This window comes from Hakea prostrata, chromosome 2 (assembly GCF_041222555.1).
Source record: "Hakea prostrata isolate BN-2017 chromosome 2, UWA_Hpros_2, whole genome shotgun sequence".
Classification (NCBI taxonomy): domain Eukaryota; kingdom Viridiplantae; phylum Streptophyta; class Magnoliopsida; order Proteales; family Proteaceae; genus Hakea; species Hakea prostrata.
This window is the reverse complement of record NC_142601.1, coordinates 45,823,422-45,829,393: the sequence shown is the minus strand read 5'-3', so window position 1 is coordinate 45,829,393 and position 5,972 is coordinate 45,823,422. Positions and strand designations below refer to the sequence as shown.

General features: G+C 38.1%; 1 pseudogene; it reads right to left on the bottom strand.

Annotated features, from left to right (window-relative positions):
- Nucleotides 1–2,911: 2,911 nt before the first annotated feature.
- Nucleotides 2,912–5,488, bottom strand: LOC149024479 (L-type lectin-domain containing receptor kinase IX.1-like; annotated as a pseudogene).
- Between the last annotated feature and the right edge of the window lie 484 nt (nucleotides 5,489–5,972).

Sequence of the window (5,972 nt, the reverse complement as noted above, 5' to 3'; positions counted from 1 at the left end):
ACACGAGTATCCAAACCTTACCTAGAATTCATAAAGGCTGTGAGTTACTTGATGGGATCCAAAAGCAGAAGTTCATTCTTTTGGATTTTATTTGCATTCAAAGTTATTGAAAAAACCAAAAATTGCCCCAAATGTTTGCATAGTGGTTTATTGCTCTAAAGCTGTGGAGCTAATGGGCTTCTACTTTGAGGAAGGAGAAACTTGGGCTTCTGCTTTGAGGAGGGAAAAACTTCTCCAATTGGTCACGCTTCAGAAAATTTCCTTAGCTTCTGCTACTTATGCGAGAAGAACATAATTTTTTACCTTAATTTCTTCTCATTTTAGTTTTCAACCAGATTTCTGGATGGTCTTGTTTGTCAGTTCTTCCTTCTGTCTCTTTCTGTCTCTTTCGGCCTTATTTTGATTTCTTTGTTTAGGCCAGATTCATGGAAAGAAGTTGTTAGGGAGTTGTGGGATTTTGCTTAAGAAAAGAAGATCTCAGCTCAAAGGAGGAAATTGGAATGATTCCAGATGTTGTCTCTCTTTCGGAGATCCCCATGAACTGGTTCATTAATGATGGATTTTGGAGAAGAGAGCTAGAAAGGAAAAGGAAAAGGAAAACCTAATTTGGGGTGGTGTGGAAGACTTTTAGCAAGATGAGGTCTTTGTTGAGCTAGAAAGGAAAAGGAAAAGGAAAACCTAATTTGGGGTGGTGTGGAAGACTTTTAGGAAGATGAGGTCTTTGTTGCTGTTTTCTAATTTTATTTTTATAGTGAGTGATTTCCAACAAGGTGGGCGAGATTTCTAGTGAGGTGAAGGAAGAAGATAGGTAATCCTTTCACCCATTTGTGTCCTTATTTAAGAGTAGGGTATTCGGAGTAAAATTGTAATCTTATTTTTTATTTAAGAAAGATATATTATGATTATTTTATGTCTCATAGTAACACCTAATATTAGTTTCAGCTGGACTGAGACATAATTTTAGAGACTAAAAGGACCTTAATGTAAAATTTTCCTATTTTAACTTTGAAATTTGTGATTGTAAAACATGATTTAAAGCTACCAAATTTGTTGATCTTTTTATTGTAGCGTGATTACTGCGTTTATGGGCATTAGAGGTTTAGTTAGCTTAAGATACCAACATAATTTAAAAGTAACAAATTTGCGGATGTTTATCTTATTATGTCTATCTAACAAAGCCCCCTTCTATATTAATTATATAAAAGCTCCTCTGAGGATATACTCGTGGCGCGTGCAAATTGATCCTTGTTGTGCGTGTGACGACTGTGCTTGCGGTACAAGAGATTTGCATTCTTTACATGTCTTTGTTAATTGAATTATATATACTAATTTAGTTGCATGCACATTTTGGTGCTATAATAACACAATCAATGATATTCTGATGTTAGTTGTGAAAACCATAATATAGTTAATTGCAAGTTGAGTGAAGTAATTAGAACGTCTGGAATATCTATATAATAACGTATTATTAGCACACTCAATTTTATATATAACCTCTCCCTAAAAAGTCACTTTCATTAAAAAGAGAAGTGAAAAAAGGTATACATACATGAGTAACCAACTTTGAGAATACAAATATGAAGGAGCACTCATCTACTCACAACCATGTATCAGAATTTAAACCTAGGAGGACCTACCACGTCCTTGTGTAATTCCATCTAGCTTGAATGAGGCCATATGGTATATTGCAGCTTGCCACCCACCCGTTCTTGTGTCACAGAAGTTGCCAGATATATAGTCTGTCACATCATTTGTTTGATGTGACAGTGTTATTTTCCACTAGAGTACCCATAAAGTAGAGTCTGGATATCCGTCGGTCTGTGCTCCCCGATGGCTTTACCACCATAAATGCAGGACTCAGGGGTTGGACCGAGTAAGCCATCTGGCAGGTCGGACCAATGATACGAACTTTGGCTCCACACCACCTGCAAAACCGGCTTACCAAGTGGGGATTTGCCAAGGTATATCAGTCCACGTCAGTGCTTGTAAGGCACCAATGTGGGACTAACCGTAACAGGTCCCACCGAATTTGTGGTGGTAAAACTGTCCTCCCCTGACGGGTTGATGATCCAGATTTGGTATGCCTGGAGATCCCACCACTAGTACCTTACGAATCACAACAGTGTAGCCTTTTGAGTCAGGACGACCCCTACCACAGAATTACACTCAACCCACAATTTAGTAATATACCCTGTACCCAACTCATTTGCCCATTCAAGACCTTGCACCAATGCATTATACTTAGCTTCAAATTTGTCATTACCCCTAAAAGCACTCGAAATACCCTCTTCACTGTTGTAGATGAATCCTGAAAAATTCTTCTGCCGCAACCTCTCTGGATTGCCAAGCGAGCTCCCATCAACATTTAGCTTAGCCCACCTTTCTGGTGGCCTTACCCAGAAAACCTCTGGTGGCATACTTGAACTCAACAACTTCAGGTTTAAACCTAGTAATTTGGCATTTTCATAGCTGCTTGGTAATATGTTCTTTGCCTTGAATTAATATCTCATGATGGCTGATTATTTCCACTGAATCAATCAAACAACTGACCATTGACCTCCATCATACCTTCTTGAACAACTTTCTAACCTTAGGAAATAAGGAATAAGAATAGCCCTTTGTAGCCACACAGCCTTCAAATTGATCCATTGCGATTTCTCTCTCCACCACTTCAAAAACTCCATTAATGAAGAATGAGACCTCCATTTGTTTGAACTTATCGATCGAGGATGCACCTGTCATTTCTGGAAGAAGCGTGAGGAAGCTATTGTTCACACATTTTGGCAGTTTTTGTTTGGTAAAGAAAGTGCACACAGCTTTGCCAAAATCATTCTCAACAATTAAGGATGTACAGATGAGAAACGGATTGAAGTACGTTATTTAGTGCACAATATCCTAATTATCTTTGCTGTTATATGTTGGTTCTCTTATTAGACATGGTTTGCATGGATGAATCATTGGTAGTGCAGGTAGTAGTTGAATTCTGTGTTTGATGTTCTCTCACCAAAATATCGGTTGTAGCAGTATGGTTGGATGATACAACAGAGAATGGAGATGAGTTCAAAGGAGAGAAGTATGAAGGCATAGACATCTTTGAAGGAAGATTAGGCATCTCAGTTTCAAAACTTAGAACATTGATAGCTTGCATGATTGATGGGCATAAATTAGGGTCAAGGTGTGCACACCAATAATTAACCCAACAACCAACAATCTCTCCATTTGTTTCTCATCAAAATTCATTTCCAATCTTGGATTAGCTCCTTCAAGAAGCCTTCCACTGCCATAGAGCTCCCAAACCCAAGCTACAAGCTAGGGCTACCTTGCTTGTTTCCTCCTTGTGTTCAACAGCCCTTCTTCCACAACCAATTTCCAAAACAACATATTTTCTTGTTTTCTTCTCGTGCTGTATTCCTATCTGTATATCTTAGGTTTGAATAAACTGAAGAATCTTGTGTTAAACAGATATCTGTTTACCTATTTATAACGTTGGGTGGTCACATCGGGATCGATCGACAGATATCAATATTCCCTCCACAACCAATTTCCAAAACAACTCCGAAGCTATGGACATCTGATTCTTTACTTGCCTTGCTCGATGTGACACACTCAGGGGCTATGCATGTAACCCATGGCGCCAGCCAAGACTGTTGTTTGTGACCCCAGTTGATGGTCTACTAGCCTGGCTAGCCCAAAATCTCCAAGCTTGGGAAAGAAGTTGGAATCCAACATCACATTACTGGATTTGATATCGCGATGAACCAAACATTGTTCCCAATATTCTTCATGTAGATAAAGCAATGCCGAAGCCAATCCATGAACAATCTTGTACCTAATTGCCCAAGTTAAATTCACCATTGTTCCACGGAAGATATGGAAATCAAGGCCTGCATTCTCCAAGTACTCATAAACTAGTGGAAGATCGCCTCTTTCATTGCACCGACCGACACGTTGAACCAGATTCCGATGTCTTAATTGACTAACGATCTTTATCTCTGATACGTACTCCTTCACGCCCTGTTTAGAATCCTTCTTGATTCTAAATCACTCAAGTCAAATGGCCTTTATAATTAAACACCTCCAAAGCCTCCCTCTCCTGCGTCCTTGTAGCACTGAAGTTTTCTGTTGCCTTGACTAATTCATGATAGGAGAACTTCCCAGGTCCTGTTACCTTCTCAAACGTACTCTTCTTCCATGGCCAAATCGACGGCCATATCACTTTCTTGTTTCCCTTCTTTGGCCTTCCTCCACCGATACCAATAAGCAAGAATCAACCCAATAATCAAGAAAACTGAACCGATCGAAAACAATCCCGTCTATCAACCTGTTCGTATGAGATGATGGTAATGGTGGTGGTGGTGATGATTTCCTTGCCAAGAGTAAATGTTTTTGTGTCTCATTCGAGTTGCCTGTGCCAGCTTGAAAAACCAACTGTAACCCACTTTGGTAAATAATCAGCCAGATTAATAGTCTTACTAAGGGTAGTCTGCCCACTAAGTTAGACTTGTGAACGGATGAGATTCGGCTTTGATACACTAGTATCCAAATCCGAATAGCAAAATCACCATCTGAATCCTAATTCGAATCTTCCAAAAATTTAGAGAAGGTATTCGAATTCAAATTCGGAACTTTATGGATATCCGATTATCATCCATTTTTAGAGAAGAAAAAATGTTGAATACTTTACTCTATCCGAATATTTTCCAATCCGATAAGCAATTATCCGAATCCGAATACAAATACGAATGCGAATGTGAATTCAGAGGCAGATTTTGGCTATCCATTTACAGATCTACGCAAAATACTGAATTTGCAGCATAAGTTAAATAGAGACTCAGCATCACTGTTCTAGCATTATAGGTAAGGTAAGCATTAGCTACTTTATTTGTCATGGTAGTGTTCCATGCAGTTAATAGTTTTATTAGATATATATGATGGAACCGAGGTTCATGCCCCACATGATGGTTGCTTGGATCCCAGGAATTCTGATAAGCATCAAATTCCGTAGCAATGAATCTACCAGTGGACGGAGAAATAAGACCAAGGAAGCCACCTGCTGAAAATTGGATGGTAAGTGAAGAGGAAGGCAAGACCATTAGCAATGGTTCCATTTATGAGGAAGGTGCAATGAGTGTTGATATCTGCTAACATACCTGTGGTTGAATCCCATATCTGAACTGGTTGAGCATATGTTGGTCGACCATAATTGTAAATATTGGCTTGGTTTCTGGTGAGTTGAATGATGTTACCAGATACATGAGCATCTCCCTCGAAATTCTGTGTTTGATTGGAAACTGGCGGTGAAACTGAAGGAGTTGAATTTAGAGCATGGGTTGATCTGAAGAAAAAGAAAACAGAAATTTGGAGGACAAAGAAGGCCTGGTTGATATGAGAAAGAGCTAAACAGGAGGTTTTGATTTCTTTTTAGTACATTGAACCATTTATGCTTGTTCATGTAGGCACCAATTAAATTCTCTGTAGAAAAATTCATATCTAATAACTAGGATCAAATCGATCAAGCTTCCAGGTTCATATGGGAAAGGAACATCTCGTACGTGTTTCAACCCAACAAAAAAATTGCATGCATCAGAATAATTATTTTTTTTCATAGCTTTTATTAATTTCCAAGACTCATGCTGAAAAACAGAAGGCATGTATTGATAATGATGACAACGATGATAACGATGATGTTTATGATGAAACTCTTCTGTTAATATAGAGACACCTGAACATATATATAATTGAAATGAGATCTGAACCCACCGCACCTTCCTCATAAATGAAAGATTATAGTTTTTGTTCCCTCTGTGTGAAAACACAACAATGTTTATTCTAAACAAGGAAGATCAACTGTTAATACAAATTTATTTTAATAGAATTTTATGTAATTAATTTTTACAATATATTGAAGAAAAAAAATTTGATGGTATTTTTCTACCTTTAACAAACCAACATTGAAAAGTTTCAAAGGTTTT